The sequence below is a fragment of the Heterocephalus glaber genome, unplaced genomic scaffold, assembly GCF_053883595.1.
Source record: "Heterocephalus glaber isolate CG9 unplaced genomic scaffold, H.glaber_assembly_v1.0 deba00001461, whole genome shotgun sequence".
NCBI lineage: Eukaryota > Metazoa > Chordata > Mammalia > Rodentia > Bathyergidae > Heterocephalus > Heterocephalus glaber.
Window position 1 is genome coordinate 22,901,036 of NW_028258308.1, and position 21,938 is coordinate 22,922,973.

At 33.9% G+C, this 21,938-nt stretch overlaps 1 long non-coding RNA gene across 7 annotated transcripts in view; it reads right to left on the bottom strand.

Moving 5' to 3' along the window:
* Window positions 1-4,935: 4,935 nt before the first annotated feature.
* LOC110350767 (uncharacterized) overlaps window positions 4,936-21,938 on the bottom strand; it is a 169,895-nt gene continuing 152,892 nt past the window's right edge. For 2 of the 7 annotated variants that reach the window (XR_015453449.1, XR_015453450.1), the window contains 4 exons: window positions 18,841-18,929; window positions 14,426-14,510; window positions 14,224-14,276; window positions 4,936-13,116 (listed from right to left, as the gene is read on the bottom strand). This is a non-coding gene — a long non-coding RNA (uncharacterized LOC110350767). Of the gene's footprint in view, window positions 13,117-14,032; window positions 14,277-14,425; window positions 14,515-18,840; window positions 18,930-21,938 lie in introns of those variants that run through there. The other 5 variants (XR_015453451.1, XR_015453452.1, XR_002397622.2 and 2 more) reach the window with 4 other exon arrangements.

Below are 21,938 nucleotides of genomic sequence, written 5' to 3' on the forward strand. Positions count from 1 at the left end.
TCAAGTAACGATTGATTGATTGATTATTTGTAGTGAAGAAAGAAAATCAGAACATTCCCTTTTGACTTTATCATTGATAGTCTACTTTCCTCTACACACAGACACACATACCACACACACACAGTATCCATTTGAATATTTCATAATCTTATTCTCTGCCTTCAGTTCTGTAACCTCATCAGTGGGAGCAATCCCCACTTGAATCCTAGTCTCTCTTGTTCTTTTACTATAACACTTGAGAATATGATATTAGTAGACATAAAGTTGGAGCTGGATGTATAAACACTGATCTAGTAAATTTCTCTTATTTATAGTTGAACCAAAATGTGACTTACACATGTTAAATGACATCTGCATAGTATGAATCTAAATTAAATAAATTGACTTTGACTATATATCTCCTATTTTCTATATACTCCATGTAATCCTTCTTCAGTTCTCTTCCAAAAATGCAAGAGTTAGGTATTACATAAAGTCAATTTAGCGATAATTTTACTATGAGCTAATATTTTATTACATATTATTTTACTTCAAAATATTTGAATCTCACTTTAAAATAATATTTGTCCACAATCATTCATTTTCAAATTTCTGACCAGATATCTATGTTTTGAATTCACCCCTTTTTTTGGTTTTCTTCTATTGTAAAACTATTATCTATCCTCTTTATGTCTAATTTCTCTCTGCATTCTGTTCTTCAACTTCTAACTATATTTTCCTTAGATCACTATACCAAATAGTTTTCTTTCCCCACTCATTATTTCCTTTTACTTTGCCATATCTAAGTGAATTTCCACTCCTCATCTTCCCCTAACCATCAGCAGCATTTCCCACAATCATTTTTGAGACTTTTAAATAGTCCCTTTTGATTCTCTATGTACTTACGTGGCTATTTGTTTTCAGCATTTTACATGCTTTATCTACTTGTACATTATGGGAATTCTCCAGAGGTTATTCCTTGGAGATCTCTACCTATACTCGTTCTAGAACTCAGCCCAGTTCATAGACATTAAAAACTGCATACTAATGATTTCAAAAGCTCTACCTATGGACAGACTTCACAACTCAATTTCATAATTGTCTTGGGTCTCCATGTGGAATCTATGAAAATTCACCAATTTTGATAATTTAAACCAAATTCCTAATTTCACTAATTATACAAATTTCTGCAGTCCTCCCTGTATCAACTTATAACAAAAGTAGTTGTTATAATTATTGCAGTGGTAAAATAAAAAGGGTTTGAAGTGGGCCACATTTTGCTTTTATCACATCTGACTTGTCAGCTAACTGTATCAGTTATACAGGAATACATCAAAACCTCATCATCCCTCACTTTCAACATTACTGCCCCAGTCTATCTAAAATCATTTCATTTAGGGTTATTGCAACATCTTTCTGTTCTCTCTGCTCTGCTTTTATTCCCTGCCAGATAGTCAGACTGGTTCTTTTAAGTGAGAGAAAACACATTTCTGTGTTCAGAATCTTTCAGTCAGCTTTCCAGATCACACAGAGTAAGCCATTATCCTTCCTGTGGGGCACAAGACCTTTATGGTTGCACCTAGCACTTCACCCCCACCTTTAATCTTGGGTTCTTTCACTTTGACTCCTCCTCAGCCTACTCCAGCCACCCTGACCTCATTATTTGTCCTACATCCATCTTTCCCCAATATCTTCTGGATTTATCTCCTTATTTATTTCATTGTCAATCTATCATCCAATCAGTAAGCCTTACCTTGACCATTCTGTAAAAAATAGCTTAACACTCCATCACTGCAGGCTAACCAGGCACCTCCCTGTTCTTGTGCTGCTTTATTTTCCTCCATACATGTAACACCATTGAATACTCACTATTTTATATATTTTAGTGTTTACTGCCTACCTTTCATACTCAATAGTAAACTCCGTGAGGAAAGGGATCTTGTTTCATTCTTACTACATCACAACAACTAGAATACTGCCTGACACGTAGTGGATGCTAACTAAGCAGAATGTCTAAATGAAAGGTGAAATGGAATGCTACGTGTTGATAGCAACAAGAAGATAACTTAGATAAAATTCATTCTTTTAAATGGTAGAGTCCATTTAAAAAGTTGGAAGATCTATGTAAAAAGCAACATTTGGGAGAAATAAATCTTTCTTTTCAGTCTTTTATAGACTTTAAAATAGTCATGGTATTTTCAAAATGCACAATTCATACTAAAAACCTATTGGGAAAATATGTTATGAAAGTTTCCTATGATTTATGCTTGCAGTAAAATACATTTTAGAGTTCAATCATAATTCCTCTTGACAACTGCCATCTCTAGATAAATATGCTTTAGAAATGGGCAGAGTGTCACCATGAAATTTGATTCAAAATAGTTTTTCATTACAGTATATTCCTAAGTATACTTTTATTTTTACAGTATATTTTAAAATCTTACATCAGTTAGATAGACCACCACTTGTTAAATCAATTATTATTTTAATTTGTGATTGAGCAAAATCTTTTTAAGAAAACAAAAAAAAAAATGAAGCATGACATGAATATTTTAAAGTTGGATCAAATGAAAATGTGTATGCCTTGGATGAGGAATATAATTCAGTGGGAAATATAAAAAATTTTTCATCTCATGAATGAAAAATATTAGCTCTTCAGTCTTGATTTCAGGAGCCAAAACTATATACGCTTGGTTGCTGACAGTAAAAGTTTTAGTTCATTTCCAAATTAGAAATATCTCTGAAGCAGATTTTGTGACTATGAAATGGATCTATAATAAAATATTTAGTTCCACAGAAAAAGGAAGTGTAAAATTGTTCTTTGTTAAAAATTTGATTGCCTTTCAATATATTAGCAAGTGATTATGCAAGAATCCATTATAATTTCTTGAAAGACTTTGAAAAATGTGGTTGATAAGAATGCTCCTTCACAAAAGACGCAGCTGGACTGAGTCCACAATCCGACCCTCTTCTGGGCTGAGTACTGGGAGGTAGTACCAAGCAAGGAGTGTGAGGTGCAAAAGAAGGGGGCAAACAGGTGAGTCCAGGTTCACAGACCAAGCAGGAGAAATATTCCAAGAACAAAGACCATATATAACAAACATAACTCTTTTTCCTAGAACTTCTAAATCGTCTGAAAAAAAAAAACAGGAAAGTTTTTGATGTGCTTGAAACACTAGCCCCCAAGAGAGGAGAATTTTGCACCCCTGTCGGCCTTGCAATGGAAACAGATGTTCTGCATGGTTGTAGGGTCAAATAAAGGAAGAAAATGTAATCAAATAAACTCAGAGCTCATAGGTTTAAGTTGATCACATTTAAGGGGCAGAGACCCTTTTAATTGAAATTGGGATCATATATTTTTAATTCTCATAAGCGATCTTTGAACTCAACTATTATCACCAACCATACCTCATACCAGTCATACCTTTTTCACCTTGACACTTAGTACAAAATACATTTCCTACATCCCTGTCAAGCTAGTCAATGCAGCATAGAGTGGCAATAAAATGGCATGAAAAGTGATGTTCTTGGATGAGTATTGCAGACTGATATGAGGGAAGAATAGAGTTAAAATTTGATGTTTATATTATTAATAAGTTATTTAGACTATATGCTTTACTTAGAGTGATTAAATCTTTGGAATTTACTCATCATATAAGTAGCAAGAGAATATTGTAGATATTACTGTCTAACACAACCTCAAAAACTGCACAAAATCTTGAGTCATGTAGAAAAGAACCTGTTTGACCTGAATAGATCTTTGTACCCTGAGTCACTGTTGGGAAGAGATTCTCTGCAATCAGAGAACAGATTTGTCTGCTGTTTGGATAGTAGCTATACTGCTCATCTTGGAGCTACTGAATGAAACCATACAATGGCTGATTCCAAGTGCAACTTCCTGGATCCAATGCTTAAATTAATGACAATAATTGTGGAAATTTTTCAAGTGGACTTTAAAAGAAAGACATAATGCAAATATTAAAAAGTTATAATTAGCTTTGACAAATACCTAAGATATACATCAATCAGTGTGGTATACTCATTGTTTCAACACCCTAAAAATTCTTCTGCACTCTGCTGATTCATCTCATCCTCCCCTTAACCAGTGTTAACCACCAATCATTTTACTGTCTCCACAATTTTGCCTTTTTTACTAAGTCAATGTACTTTTAAGTTCCCTTTATGTATTTTCATAGCTTCATAGATCACTTCTTTTAGTCTGGAATAGTATTCTATTGTCATTATACATTTGGCAAAACCTTTAGAATGTACACTATGAAGAGTAACGTTCTAATGTCAACTATGAACTTTGAGAGATAATGATGGGTCAAGGTAGCTTTGCAGATTAGAACAAATATGCTCCTCTGGTGCAGTATAGTGTAGCAGGGAGATTGTGCATGCATGGGAACAGAGGGGACTCTTCAGTTCAGCTAGACAGAAATCTAAATATGCTCTTCAAAAATCTATTATTAATTGAAAAAAAATGTTTTTTAAAATTACCATGTGTTGTATACTTTCCATATTTCAAGACAAGAAAGTAACAAAAACATAATAAATTAAAAAATAAAGAAACTAAAAAATTTAGAAAAACAATAAAGAATATAAGTAAAATATATAGAGAAAGCATCAGACAGAAAAATATGGAGCTAAATGTATTAATTTGTTAATTATGAAATTATATCAACATTAATTTTGACTAAATGTCATGAAAAAACTTGAAAGATATGCATGTCACATTCTGAATGACAAAACTATTAGCTCTAATTTGCTGTGTATTAATTAAAATATCCTTAAATTCAAATAAAAATTCCAAGATCATTTTGTAACAATAAAAAGTGATTCTAAATGTATCTCATTAGTAAGAATACAATCAGAATCAATAATACAAAATAAAGTTATAAGCCATTTAAAATTATTATGACTTTTAGAAATTAAGCAAATTTGAAACCACACAAGAATTAACACATAAATGGAAGTAAATAGAAAGCACAGAAACAGATTTAAGAATTTAGTGTAACAGCAAAATAATATTTCAAATCTGTGAAACAAAGACAACTGTTCTATTTGTGGTGTTAGAATATTGGTTAAGGATTTGCGAATTAAAAAGAACAAATTGGATCACAATCCCATATTTTATATGGAAATTACTTCCAGTGTTATATGACAAAAATGAAACGAGAGAAAAATTAGGTCTGTGTGTTTTCTTACTTTGAAAGAAAATCATTTCAAAGGGAAACCATATAAAAAGGGATGATACACTACGCTATATAAAATGCAAAAATTGTACACATAATAACACCATATAAACACCTAAAGAAAAACTAGGGAAAATTTTATAAAACCCTTATAATGTATGAAATACATAAAGCTTTTTTACTGTTATTATTTGCCCTGCCAGCACACCATCCTTTTTCTAATGCTCTATGGCAAAATATTTCCCTCCTTCTCCAGTCACATTAACCATCCTATGGTGGCAACCTGAGCCAGGATAGGTCCCAAATCCTGAACAGATACCAAATGAGACAAAGATTTAGCTCATCTCTGAAAAAATTGTTTAACACTTATTGCAGGAACTGTCATTTTTTAAATGTTTCCAATCACATGGAGAAAGCAGGTCTGAAAGATTGGCTGTGACACAGCAAAACTCGCAGTCTGTCATATGCACACACGCACACATGTATACACACAGTGTACCTACAGTTCTCATTTGTAGAAATCAATCTAGTTTCTAAAGAATCTAGATAGTGAAAACCTGTATTGTTGTGCAGATACTCCATGACAGTGTATACAAACATATACAGCTACAAGTTTACATGCACCACTATGAATATCAAAACTCAACTGTTAAACTGTGTGAACAGTTTATTCCTTTAAAAATTCAAGTCTTTCCCATTTAACTGGAAAGTATTTACCAGAATAAAATAGATTCTTAATCAGATCAAAAAACCTTTTGGGCTGGGGATTTAGCTCAGTGGTTCCACCACCTGCCTCACAAGTGCAAGGTCCCAAGTTCAATCCCCAGTACCAAAAAAAAAAAAACTTTTAAAAAAATTTCTCTTTGATGAAATTGCACTTGACAAAATTTCACTTCTTTTGTTACGTATTTAAGATGTTTTTGGTCATCTTTTTCTCATCATGTAGAACTATCAATGTTAACTCAATGAAAACTTTGAGTTATTTTTCATCAATTTTTTTAAATCTTAAAAGGAGTTTTAACATTCATAATCTCTGAATAGAATGTATAACTCCAATACATTATACTTTTGAGATTTCTCTTCTAAATCATATCTACCATTACTCATAATTACTGAAGATTTTTCCCATAAAAATCTAAAATATGCTTTATATAAAGGATACAAATTTAATTCTCCCTATAAAGAAAGACAAAGGTAATCCTTTTGACATACAGATGTCTGAATGATTTAACATAGCACTCTGATTTTAAATTGCATTTATCAAGTGTATTCATATTTCTATAATAAAGCATACACAGAATATACAGTTTAAATCATTGCAAACTTCTGGTCTTAATTAATTTTGATAGTCATTAGTATTTTTACCATTATTGACCAAAGGTAACCTGATTAGTGTTATTTTTTTCATCTAAAAACATAAAATATATGTCCTATTTTTGGTGACTTTTAAACATAACTCTTGGGTATCATCTCTGTTAGAAAAGCGTGAAATGAATAGTCTGTCAAACCATATGTATTCTCATAATGCAAATTTCTATCTACCTTCTATCACCTAACAGATACATAAAAGTCAAGGTTTCTAACATTGTTAGATGTTATTTATATTAAACTTCTGCTAGCATCAGATATCACAGAAACTGGGCAAGGAACCACAAAATACACACACACACACACACACACACTCATACAAAATGTATCACTGCCATTGTCTGAGAACATAAAGACGTGAGTAAATATATTAGGTTTCTTTAAAACAATTCATGGGGTCTACTGAAAAGTATGACTGCAGTTTGACTGAGATGTCAGTAAGCAATATCCAAATTCATTATAATCAGAGCTTATTGAGTATTCAATTTTGTAAATACTGAAACAAGGCTGATAAGATAGGAGTCAGTATCTAAATCAATGGAAAATGTACTGCTAGATACAATAGAATACATAATGTCATGTAATCATTTGTAGCAATGTATATCTGAATATTTATCCCATAGTTTCCTTACATGAAATTCTTATGAAGTAGTTGTGTAGGTTGACTTGAATCTTTTCATGAACAAAAATAAATAAATAATAAATACATAAATAAGCCTAATTCTATAAGATTAACAATGAACTTTTGTTCGCTTACACTATACATTTCTCTGAACTTGTATTCACTTTCAGATTTGATTATTGTACTTATTTTTTCATATCAGCATCAGATTCTATGATATGATAGATTTTTCTAGAACTTGATAGGAAAATGGATTTTTTTTTTTTTTGGTACCGGGGAACGAACTCGGGACCTTGCACTTGCAGGAAAATGGATTTTGTTTCCAGAATTATGAAGCTACCTATGGTATGTGAATACTTGTATTTCATTAACATTTGTATCTAAGATAGATGTGAATAACTTGAACTGTTTTTTTTAGTTCATGTTATTTCATTTTGTTTTTAGTTAGTATTTTGGGGCTGTTTTATGATCCAGTTTTAATAGATAAATTTGGATTATTCTTATTTTTACAGATTTCTTGTTCTCCTTAATGATGATGGTAGTTTTTATCCATTACACTAGCTGGTTTATTCATATTTGTAGCCTAATTAATAAAATTGAGAGAGAGGAAGTAGCCACACTGTCCAGAATACAAATTTTATAACAGCATATATTTTTTAATGACTCACAGACATATAATGAAGTTTATAATAGAGATGTATGGTTAAAATTAATTATTTTAACCAACATATTCTATAAATTGGGAGAAAATTGTAAGAGTATGAAAAGTAATGCAATTTCATCACAAATATATATTAATACGTTAAGATTATGTTTTATGTTTTTATTTCAATAGAATTTAGGGATAGTTGGATGAAAGAATGAAACATTATAACCATTGATAGTGTTTATAATGTAGGAAGGTAATTTTTCAGAAGCAGGACAAATCATACCATGGAGATATGCTGCTGTTAGTTATGTGAAAATGGTGTTAGTTATGTTTGATAACATTCATGCATTCTGATCAGAATGGAAACAACACATTGGATTCAGAGTCTATTGCTCTAGAGGTTCCTTACATTTAGAGACAATGGAACATTTTTTATATTTAGTGTCTAGTATAATGTCCAGAATAAAACCACTATTTTATATCGATTTTAACTTTTGATGTGCAATTCTTTTCCAGCAAGGAGTTGAAGCAGTGTCCAAATCAGCAGGAGAATCTCAGCATTGCTTTCTAAACTCTCATTTCCATTCTCTGATCTCTTGTCCTTGCTAGTTAAAGTGTGTCTGTGGGCTTGCATGTCAATAGGGTGCCCTAGTAACTCATGTATACATTAACGACAGAGAAGCACTGCCACACAGCATATGTAGCATTCTTTCCACTAGTCATTGTAATGAAGGGAGAGTATTAATGCTCAGCAGGTTGTGTTCGATAATTTTTGCAGATTGTTGGGAGATGATAAAAAGTTTTTATTCATGATGTTACTTCAGAAAATTCTATGGTAAAAGTATTAAAGTATTTGAGATCTGAAATCAAACAACTTGCTTTTGGACTTGGCTTTGCTTCTGACTGAGAACTTTGAAGTGAGTTACTTAACTTTGCTAGGCCTCAATTTTGTCATATATAAAGTGAAGAAAGGGGTCATTTTAGGATTTTCCTTTTGTTTTAAGTAGGAAATGAAATAGCACATGTGAAGATTCTTCCCTATAGAAAGTGTACAATTAGCTACTATTAACTCATTTAATCATAAATCTTTCTAGCCAAAGATTTGTTTCTGTGATTACACCATGTTCTATAATGAATATTGATTTAAAGTCAAGGAACTTTTCCACATCTGGCTGTCAATCAATACTATACAAAAGGGGCCGGGATTTAGCTCAGCGGTTCTGGCGCCAGCCTCTCAAGCTCAAGGAACTGAGTTTGACCTCTGGTACCAAAAAAAAATTACTATACACAAGAAGTACACGTAATGTATTTGTTTGAGGGAAAGTAAGAGAAAAGCTAAACTATCTTTGCAGAACACAGAAAGTTGTCTCTAAGAGTTGGTAATTTCTGGGAAAAAGAGAAAGTTGATTATTCAAGTAAAATTTTTCCATGGAGTTTTCTGAAGCCGCATCATGAGTAAAAACTTTTTTTCACCTTTCCAACAATCTGCAAAAATTATCAGGTACAACCTACCAAGCATGAAGTTGAGGAAGAAGAGAAGATTGAAGGCATAAGATAAAATTATGTCATCACTATGGAAATTTTATGATTTAGTGTTCCCCAACCATCCTCTGAGATTAGGAAGGATGCAATACCTCATCTGGCTTCACAGCATGGACAGACCAAAAGACCTATGGGGAAAATGGCATGCATTATATAATTAAGAGACAGGAGAGGGATTTTAAGGCAGTGAGATCCTATTTTGTTGGTCTCCTCTATTCTCTGTTGGTGAAGGAGGAAATTCAGCCTCAAGGTTCAAGGGAGTGGATGAACACACAACACACAAAATTAAAGAGATTAAATTAACAGGAGATTTTTGGTCATGAATACTCAAAGCCCAAGAGAGGGTAACATAGAGCACTAGGCAGGTCTACATGGGAGTTGCACTTGGGAACAGAATGAACATGTAGAGGATGTGGCAGGCAGACCTCACAGTAAACAGGAGATTCAGTGACCCCTTGTTCCCTCGGCAGGATGTGCATGACTAATTTAAGTAATTTTGTACCTGACACCAAAGTGAAAGCTATTAGATTGAGCACTGGTCTAATGGCACATGAAATTTTAGGATTCATAATACAACTGACACATTTGATGACTCAAATACCTACTGTGCTGATGACTAATATCTTGAGAGGTTGAAAAAGAGGACTTCTGAGACACACAATAAATTAATCACAATAAATATTTAAAGATGAGAGAGGATTAGAATGGTCAGAATTATGAGCAATAGATTTTCAAGCTCATGAAAAGCTACTGACCCCATTTGTTTAGCAAACTGCAGAAAAGAATATATGAGTCCTCTGGCAGCATAGCCTTGGCTTTTTTTGTTTTTTAGGATTTGGGAAACATTTTGTGTTACTCATATATGGGTTTTTATTTTTCTTATAAGTTGTTGAATCATTCTTATTGATCCACAAGCAACAGTGACTTCAGTATGGAAGACACTCACCACCTCTGGGTGGCTCAGGGGGCAGGTGGATGTCAAAATGTGAACTTTAGAGATGATGCTCTCATTGACCGTATAAGACAGTTAAGAAAATTGTGTAACACTGATGAAAAGAGCATCTGTTTCTAAGCAATGCCTGTGGCAATAAGAAATGCAGCAGGGCAACCACTTGGAATTTTGTAATTTAAATAGGAATTTTTGGAGGATCTCATTATCTTTCTCTAGTCAAGCATTTCCTGGAGCCTATAGAGGAGGTAGGAGTCCTTCTTTAAAAGCACTGCATTGTGTGTTTTGAGAAGCAAAATAAGTACCTTAGTGACTGTATGTAATATCTGGCTCTGAAGGGGAAAAGGAGTGTCCCTGTGAGATCTCATATTGTGTCCTTAGAACATAGCTATATCTGTTACTTTGGTTTATATTCTGGGTATCTGAGAGGTAAGAGGTTCTCAGAGTTCTTGAATTTGATGTAGGAGTGATCTAGGGGAATATTGGATACATAAAATGCACTGATGGGACCAGTTGCTGCCCAGAGGAGCCAGTGTTATGATTACAGTCTAGAGTTCGGCCAGGCATATAAGGCCTCTGAGTCCTACCCATTATCAAGGAAATTCTCCTTAATGGATGAAAACCAGCAATATTCCATAGCTCCATCATATATGATGGAGAACCAACAAGTGCATATGACTGTTCACTCAGTTAATTTCAAGAGGCTGTTCAGGTGCATAAGGGGTCTAGGGGCAAAGGCAAGTTTCCTTGGTGCCATGTCATCTTTAAGAGACTGAGGACAAAGGGGACCGCTGACTCCACAGATGAGATATGCCAGAGGGTGTGTTTGGCTCCATTTTGGAGCAAGGAAGACTTTACAGCCATCCTGAGCCTGTAAGATGCTGTGTCACAGGGCATGTGGGCAACTGAAATAGAGGGTCCTGGGTTTAGAGAGCGTCTATCAAAGCTTCCTTTTCCAGGAAAACCCAGTAGTAGTAGGTAGTCAACAATGGTCACTCTCATGGCATATATTACAGGGCTAAGAAGGAACAGCTCCTTACCTCAAGAACCTATGGACAATTTATGGCTACTATATGTAGTCCAGAGACTTTGGGAGGCACATGGCTTCAAGAAAGGGAAATATTCTCTTTCTCTATTCACATTCTACTTCTAATAAATGATAACAAAAAAAATCTATTTGGTCTCTATGACTAATGTTTCTATAGAAATTTGGAAAGACACTATGCCCATTAAATACAGAGTTTATTTCCTAACAATGTATAGCTTTCTAGAAGGCCAAGGCTGACATCAATCAGTTTTGAGTAATTAAGCTCTAATTTTTCTAATAAAATATAAATTTATAACTACAGAAAATCATTCTTTTGTGTATATTGGTAAGAATTAGGCTCATTTTAGTTACTTATTCAAAGGAAAATTAGTTTGATTGGAAAGAAGGTTGCAAAACAATCTCAGGTACTATTTAAAGCTATTTTAACAGAGTTTGAAAATACTTTCTTTTGGTCAATCCAATGTGAAATTTGAAATCTTCATTCACAGTGTGTCTCAGTGAGAAAAGTATTATTGGAATCTAACTTCAATAAATCTTTATGGTAGTGGACTATCCTACACATTGCAGGATATATCAGTAACATCCTGCAATTATAGTTCCTCCTACAATTGTCCAGTTAATTTCTAAGTAAACTGAGAAAAACAGAGCAGAAGTGGTTAAAAAACACTGTTTGAAACTACAAGAAAACAAGAGTGACACTTTAAGACCCCGATATAGATAGTGGTTCTTTGAATAATATTCCAGAAGTGCAAGCAACAAAAGCAAACCTAGACATGTGAGACTATATAATACTATGTAAAACTATACAAAACTAAGACACTCCTGTAAAGCACAGCACATAAACAAACCACTCACAAGACTAGAGTATTCCTGTACCAAGGGATTAATACACAGAACACATACAGAATACAAAGCACTCAATAGTAAGAAAACAAGTAGTGTGATTTTAACATGAGCCAATAATAGTAAGACATTTCTGAAAAGAAGATATACCAATGTTCAATAAATATATAAAAGAATATGTCTAACATAATCAATCATCAGGAAAATTCAAATCAAAACCACAGTGAGATATCATGTCCTCCCAGTTAGAATGGCTATAATCAGAGACAAAACATTATCAAATATTTGATTGTATGTGACATGAATTTCACTTCAATAAAAATTAACAAGAAAAAACATTTCCCAGAGCCATTATTTTTCCCCAAGTCTTTTCAGGGTATTTTAGTTAATTTGCATTCATCTAAAAGTCTACCAGATCATAGACTAATACACCTGTTTACAGTGCTGTTGTAATTTCACATATCTTCTAGGTTTGCATATTTCAATGAGAAGGACAAGGATTTCTGCTTGATAATCTCAAGCTATTTTCAACTTCAGTCAAGAAACCTAAAAGCTTAAAATAATCCACCACTTGCTGAACACAGCTGGTAACAACTCTCTAAGGAGAGACAGATTTCATCATTGTTTAATATGTAGTTCTTTGAAACCCAATATAGCACCTTCCTGTGGTATGCCTCTCAGTGTCAATGTCTTAGAATATTTGTAAATAGTGTGTTGCTTCTTTCGCATCGTATCCTTTTCATAATTAAAAGATACTTTATTAACAGTTATTTTATTCTTTATGTCCACAGAAGTATCAGATTCGTATAAAGTGAGGGGTAACATGTTCTCAGAAAAAGCTGGATCAGAGCCGGGGATTTAGCTCAGTGGTTCCGCCTCCTGCCTTGCAAGTGCACAGGTGCAAGTTCCTGAGTCTGATCCCTGGTACCAAAAAAAAAAAAAAAAAGGAAAAGAAAACCTGAATCTAAGGTTTGGCATGCCAATCTAGGGTTCAAATAAATCAGCTAAACTGAATACTTCCATTATCATATTTTTTTTGTCTTTTTTATTTAGCAAACACCTTTGGACACCTCATTTGAATGATTTTAAAAAATAAACAAAATCACTATTTCTGGTGGCTTTTTTTCACATATATGTCCAATTTATTTCACTTAAGAATATAGTCTCAAGTTGCATCCATTTAGCTATAAATGTCTCAAGTTTGTCTTTCTTTATGGCTAAGTACTACTCCGTTGTATATATAAAAAAAAAAATCTTTTTTTATCCATTCACTGGTTGATGGGCATTAGGGCTGTTTCCAGGGTTTAGCTACTACTGTGCCCCTATAAACATGGGTGTCCATATATCATTGTGTTATGATGTTTTTAATTCTTTTTTTTTCTGATGGCTTTTAAAAATTCTTCACTCATTAGATTGTTATTATTTTACAAATTGACACTAAATAATGTGGTTTGCAAAAACATCACTATCCACTGTAATATTAAGGATAGTGTCCCTTATTTCCAATGTCATGTGTTGAAATCTTAACCCCCAAGCTAATGGTGTTTAGATGTGGAGGCTTTTGGAAGACATGGAGTCATGAAGATGCCCTCATGAATGGAATCAGTGCTCTTGTGAAGGAGGCCTGAGATAACTGTTCCCCTTTCTACCTTGTGAGGACACATCAGAAAACCACTACCTATGACCCAGAAAGTTGTCCCTCACTAGATACCAAATATACTATAGCTTGCATCTTAGACTTCTAAACATCCAGAATTGTGGGAAATGAGCTAATATTGTTTATAAGCCACAGAGTTTCTATGAGGTATGATCAAAAAATACAATGAATGTTTACATGTTTCCTTGAAAACATTTATTACAGTAAAAGACACATTGCCATTAATCCCTCAATTAGAACACATTTATCCCAACTTTCTTGCCACTTTCTGAAGAAGTTCTGGAAGAAGTTCTGGAAGTCCTCTTTTGTGAGTGTATATAGTTGTGCTTTCCAGGCTACCTCAATGTCCTGAGTCATTTCAAAACATTTACCTTTCATGGTCACTTTGAATGGTGACGATCTGGAAGTCCCAAAGTGCCAGATCCTGTGAATAAGAAGAATGAGGGCACATGCAATTTTTTAGAAGCCCGCCTTTTCATTGGATGGCACTCAGTAACATCATGTGCTATTTTTTTACCATATTTTTACCTCTTTTTTTACCATTTTACACCTCATGCCTGTGGTAGTACATACCTGTAATACCAGCACTCTGGGACGCTGAAGCAGGAGGATCACTAGCTTGGGTCCAGCCTGGACAACAGAGTGACTTAACAAGACCCTATCTCAAAAAAAAAAAAAAAAAAGCTAGGAACATAGCTCAATACAATTCACAATAGTAGAGAAAAAAAGTCCAAATTGAAGTTCAAGTTTTTGATTTTATGTATTATGCTCTTAAATTTTATATCCCAAAAGTAATTGATTCTATTCATTTCAATTTCTGTGCAGTGAGAATAAAACTGATAGTATTGTCACCAGATTCTTTGTGCATTTACAGTAACATAATAAGTTCATATTTGGCTGGGATTCTGAATCTCAAAACTCTACAAATTCCAATACTGCACCATAAGTTTTTAATATAAATATGGGAAAGGCACATCTTGGGATAATTTGCTTGGTATATGGTCTTTTGTGATTTCACTATAAACCAAGCTGAGGTAACCAGAACAATGAGGGTATATTTTGTTAGGTGTGAGCACGAATAGCTTTTTTGGCCATCATGATCAGCATTCTGCAATAAAAATAACGTTAGTCTAATGTGTAATTCAAGATTTTCTATAGCTATATTTTAAATGTAATATGTAAAATGGAGTTTAATAATATCTTCAATTTATACCATCCTAAAAATATTATCTTTTGCAATGTTTATCACAACAATTTTAGAGACAGACTATAATATTCTTTTCTTCTACTGTCTTTGAAATCCATTGCATATTTTATAGTTACAGCAAATCTTAACTCAGTCTAGTCACATTTCTAGTGCTCACATGTGGCTATAGCTACCTTTTTCAATAGTATGCTTAAAATCTTGTTACTATAAAGGAGAGGATAAAGAAACTAATGGAAAAAATTGAAAGGGAAGAGAAAACATTTAGTTTCTAAAGTCAAATGCACTTCTAATGTTTACATCACTAGAGTTGATTAAGTCAGAACACCCTTACTTAAGGGGCTCAGGAGATGGTGAATGGAAACAAAGCTCAGGAAGGGAGAAGGGTTTCAACATCCCCTGAAGAGCAACATAGGGCAAATAGACTCAGGGACTAGAAATATAGCTCAGAGGTGGAGTTTACACTCAGCATTCTCAAGGCTCTAGTTTTGATGCCCAACAACACACAAAAAAAGAAAAAAAACTAATTGAAATAATTGTATAATAAGGCATACAAACAGTGTTCTAAAAGATCACTCTCTGGGACTGTTTTAGTTAGTTTCTAAGTTAATGAGCTCAAACGAGTAATAATGAGAATTAACACTCACATCTTCAAGCTCAATAATAAATAATGGCAGAGTAATACCTACAGATTTTAAACAAAAGTAGATAGCTCAAATGTCTAAAGACAACATGCAAAATAATAAAAAAGTACATTCCACAAAAGTTTGCCAACTTAAAGACATGTCTATCAGAAACTGGATAGAAGAAAAATTTCAGCTAGTAGAATTCTGTTGGGACCTTTTAACCATACAGAATTCAATCCTCATATGGATATAGGGGAAGAGATGTAACTCGCAAACCTACTAGATACCTGAAACACAAGTTCATGGTCTCTAAAATTGAAGAATGAATTCTAGGAACAACGGAGGTTAAGAGTAGGAAAAATTTATTGAGAGACAGGCCAGGGATTTAGTTCATTGTTTCTGCTGCCTGCCTTGCAAGTGCAAGGTCCCAAGTTCGGTCCCCGGTACCAAAAAAAAAAAAAAAAAAAGAATAAATTTCTGATTTAAAAAATAAGTAAATTTATTGAGAGAAAGAAAGCTTCTAAGAGAGACAGAAGGGGGACCGGAAAATAGGTTGCCCACCCACCCCACGTTTCAAAGATGTTTTATACAACAGAGCCATGTGATGAGGTGGGTACACAATGGAAATTTACAAGGTGGGCATGAGGTGGCGCAAAACCATGACCACCCAATAAGATTACAAGTACAGTCACCCAGGTAATATTGATTAAACGGGGGTCAAGTGGGGAAGCAATTCACATAGCAAGCATACAAGGATTTTCAGGAAGGGTGGGTCAGGGATATTTCCTTGAGAGGTTGGGTTAAGACCTTGGCCCCCCACCCAGGTGATTGACGCCTGTTTAGAATATCAATCACTGCTATTCATCCTTCAGGGCTATGGTAGTTTCTTTCCTTTTACAATGCTGGCCTTCAGTGAATGTGTCTTCACTGTCCTCCATGTTGGCTCCTCCTGGGCTGGCCCTGCCTAACTGCCAACAAGATATCTAATTAACTTACCAATCTGGAATAATATCATATGATGCCTTATTTCAGTAAAATATAATATGTTTTATCTTTAATACAATGGTGACTATCCTAAATTGAGAAGACTTTACTGATTTATCTCAGTAGTTTTCACTAAATAGCAATAAATCTGTATTCTCCAAAGCAATTACAACTTGGAGAGCAATGCCAAAATTTAAAAGAGAGAAAGAGAGAGAGAGAGAATTTTACCAAGGATTATAAAAGACAAAGGAAAATTTTTGTCTACTATTTAAAATGACTTCCTGTGTACTGACGAAAACTTTAAAATGTAAAATCCCAAGCTTACAATACAGAGCTCTAGTTTAGAAGATTTAGACACAAGTGACAACAGAACTCCCAAATGAGAAATTAGAACAGTGTTGACTGAATTCTTGGTAATACTTTATAAATCCAGTTTCTTAAGTGATCTGTGATTGGAAGACCCAAAAAGGAAAAAAAATGCCATTTTCACCTGAAAGAATAATATGTAATTCTGAATATGTAGCATGCATTCGAACAGCCCCTATAAAATGGTCCTGAAATCAATGAATTAAATCTACCTACAAGTACTCCAAGTAGTTGAACATTTTGACAAATTACCTTATACACTTAATAATTTAGTCACATTTGGGATTATCAGAATAAGATCATGACAATAGTGAACTTTTTCAATCTCTCCAAAATTCTCCCAAAAATCAACACTAGAATACACCATTTAAAACATAGCAAAGCAGACAAAAACAACACAAATGAGCCTTTCAGCCCATACAAATAACAGGAAATTCCCAGAAGTTCCAGAATGCTGAGGTCTGTGGCTGATTAAGCATTAGCATTGGAAATGTGCAAGATCAGGTGGCTGATGTGGGAAGAGACATAGAAAATACACTACTGACTTGTCTTATAAACACCACAAGAAAAAATGTCAAAAAAAAAAAAAGGCCCTACGTTTGAAAATGGCCAGCAAAATGGGGGAAAAGTGTTCCTCAATTTATCCATTATTCCAAAACACTACATACACATACAGATTTATGAGAAATATGCTGTGGGGTTAATGGAGAGTTTCAGAAATAGCAAGAAGATTCTACCTTGTGCAGAACAAAGCCTCACTTTAAGGGAAAACCATTGAGAATGAAAACAGGACAGAGTGCTGTAGAATGTTTAAAAAACAACTGGAGGGAGAGAACTAGAAAAAGAAAATCCTTGAGTGTACTGAAATGGCAAAATATCATTTCTAAACCCAAGGGCTCTACCTTAGAAGACAAGGTCTAGGTATCTCTGGGTTTGACAGGAAAAATCATCCTGAACCAAGCTGAGCTCTAACATACAGAGAAGGGCTATACAGGAATATCACATTTTAGTCATTCATAGGGGCAAGACAGAAGGAGCCCCAAAGCTGTAGAGCTAAGAGAATTATCTTGTTGTTTTCTCCACCTCCATAAGAATACCCCCAAATAGCCCAGTAAAGCCCACTTCATTATACCATCTGGGGAGAAAGGAACTCTTTTCTAACACCATGTAAATCTATAATGACCTAAAAAAGAGAAACAAACCTACCAAAAAATAGCTACATAACAGAAAAATATGGAAATAGCACAGACAAATAATCTTATATTGCAAAACGAATTAAATTAAGATATGATAAAATCATGAAAATAGGACAATCATAAATAAATAAGATCAGAAAATAAATTATTAGACAAAAAATGATACAAAATGAGATCTGATAAGTTTTAGAAAATAAAACAGAATCAAATTATAGACTACAGGGCCAGGGATTTAACTTAGTGGTTCTGCCACCTGTCTTGCAAGCACAAGGACAGGAGTTTGATTCCCAGTACCAAAAACAAAACAAAACAAAAATTATAGACTACATTTTCAAAACCAGTAGTGTGAATAAGTATTAAAATTCAGTAAAGAAAATAGGAGAAGAAAAGATCTGAAGGAAAAAATAAAAATAAGTATCTTTGGAATATGTATATACATATTTATATGTATCTTGAACTAAAACAGTCTTAAATATACAAGTATATCAAGCAGTTGAACAATTTGACTCATATCGGTCATCATGCGTATCTTAATATAACCATGGGATTTTCATATTAAGGAAAAAATATTTTGAATACCCAGTCCCTGCCCCCAAAATCCATATCACTTACAAGGTAGAGAAGATCAAATTGGAATCAGATTCTTGACAATATAGTCCACCTTCCATATCTGGATAAGATTAATGTGTGGATTCAACCAACTATAGATGAAAAAATTCAGAAAAAATGTGTCTATAAACAGGCACAGATTTTTTTGTTTACTGTTCCCTAAACAATATAATATAACAACCATTTACATAGTACTTACATTGTATTATGCATTACAAATAATCTAGAGATAGTTTACATTTGTGGAAGGATATATCCTATGCATACATATACAGTATGGTACTGAGGATCAGAATAACCTGAGTTTGGGGCAGTTTCTTTTCTGTTTATTTCTCTTTCTGTAATGTCCTGGTTTGTTCCAGAATGATTAAAGCAGACTATCTGGAGATGACTATTAGAAATCTGTCTTCTAATAAAGTGAATGATAGGCACACAGGTGTCTGATACCCAATGCTCTGATGGAACTCTAAACTTACACCAACCCTGAGTTTATACAATCTCACCCTGAAGGTTACAGGGGACATTGACCAAAACCCAGAAGAAGAAAAAAGATCAATACTTGACAATGTAAGTTCACAACTGCTAAGACTGTCAGCTTAGATTAGTATGTACTCTTTCCCTGAGAATATTATTTAATCCACATAAACAACTAAGAAAGTAAAGCAAATATTTAATATTTAAAACAATAACTCATGTGTTTTTTTCTAAAGCAAAAAGAGGAAAGATTCAATTACTGCACTATTCCATTGTAAGGAAATACAACAAGACTTTTTAATTCTATTATTGCATGAAATACACATAGGGAACTTGAATTCGTACAGCTGCAGATAAAAATGCTCTCAACTCGGGATACTTGTCACTTAGTCCCTTCTTGAAATTCCTCTTTTAGCATCTTACTGACACTTGCATCTCTTCTCTAATTCCAAAAATTTAAATCCCTCTCAAGGGAACTTATTTTTTTCTATACCTGAGATAGTTCAAAGTCATTCCTCATTCTTAGTGTTCCTTTTTTTTTTTTTTTTTTTTTTTTTTTGAGGTTTTTTTTCGTTCTTAGTGTTCTCAGCCAAGAAACAATAAATCTTTTTTAGGAAATTGGTTTGTAACCACTGAATTTGAGTCTTGGACTTCCGAAGAAGAAATCTGAAATAACCCCTCTCAGACAGAGATTAGAAAATGTTCTTCACAAAGGAGTAACCTGCACCACTGATTTATTGGACACACAAAACAAAAGGACTAAGGGATAGTCAGGTTTCATTTTAAAAGGCTCTTTTTAATAATAGGTGTGCCCCAAATGAGATGCTTGTCTTTTGAGATGGAAATCTCAAGAAACACTGGTGGTTGAGAACATGACTTCCAAAGTCAAATCTCACCTCTATCACCCCATATGTGAAGATCGTCCATTTGGTTCCATCTTCAAAATAAAACTACAATTCTAACATCTAAGACCATCTCCACTGCCAAATCTCCTAGTCTGGGTAATGGTCATACTCTGTTGGCTAGCTGAAGCCTTGTAGCAAATTTTATTGCTTTTACTCTACCCCAAAATCTACTTTCAACACAGTATCCAGAGTCATTCTTTTGAAAGTCAAGTAAATTTATATCATTCCTGCTGCTATTTCACTGAAAGTAAGATCAAAACACAAACACCTAACAGGCTCCCCTCCCAACCCATCAATTGCCTCCCTACCTCATTGCCTTTGCTCTGTCAGGTCTTCTCCATGTTTTTTCCCTAGAGCATGAGCTTCTCCACTATACCTCAGACACATCAGAGTTCCATCCCATCTTAGGGTTTATGTGCTGCCTGCTCTCTAAAAGGCCTCTGTTCTCCATCTAAAAGGCCCTTTCTTTTGGCACATGCATGGCTAATTTCTTCACCAAAGTTAGATCTTTGCATAAACATCCTTGCATGAAGCTTTCCCTGAATACTCTATCAATATTGCAACTTCTCACTGCTACTAATGATTATGCTCATTTTTCATAGCATTTACCACCTGCTAGAATATTATATAACTGATGTATTTTTTTTCCATATTATCTTTCCCCCATAAACAAGACTATAAGTTAGATTAGGCCAGTAATTTTGTTGGAACAAATCTGAAGAAGCCCCATAGTTATTCTTCACATATTATAAAAAATTTCAGTTCTTTTCAGAGCTGTTGTTTTCTAAATACTTTGCAAATCCTGATAGTTATTCTATATAACTATATATGATGACTGAATCTAATTTAATAGAAAGATATGAATGCAGCCACTTTAGTTTCTTTACACGTTTCTCCTTTTCTTCTTCACTAGAATTGTGCACAATTACACCAAACTGTGATGCTTTTGAGTGAGTTCTTATTTATTTTTTGCTGACTGGATGTGGGAATTCATTTTATTGTCTGAATTACTTGTCTCAACCTTTCCTTCTTCACTTATGCAAATTCCAAGAGTTCCCAAACTTTAATATTTATATCTTAACAAAATCATTTACACTTTAACAACAAATTCTCTTTATTAGCCAAAGTTAAGCATAGAAGTACCTCTTTTTTTTTTTCATAAACCAAGGAAGGAAACTGTCACAAGAGCAGGACAAACATTCATAGTGCATTCAGCTTTAGCAAAATAAGACTTGGAGATGCCTGACTACCTGAGGTTAGCAATAAGTACATTATCTTCTCTGCCTTATGAATTGCATTAGAAGAGCAGTAAGTTTCTCCTCCATCTAGCTAGGCTATTCATAGCAGTACCACTTTGGTTTCTCACTTTGGTCCCTTGATCTGAACTTGTCTATCAGGGTTCTCTGTATATTCACACCTGCTACCCCATGTTCCTTTTATGTCACATTTCTTTGAAAAATGATGTATCATTCTGCTGAAATATTATCATTGTGTTTTCTTCTCAATATGTTCTGGCATCACCTTATACAGCATATTTGTTTCCTTTTGTTGAAATTGAAACTTCCTCACATACAGTGAGGCTAAATTCTCTGCAGTGTCCTGAAATTTACTGCCCTACCAATTGTTCACCTTTCTGTAAGGCAGATAGAAATTTCTGTAAGGCAAATTTCATAATAGAATGTATCTAGCCACAAGTCTATAGTTGTGTTAAATTAGATTTAT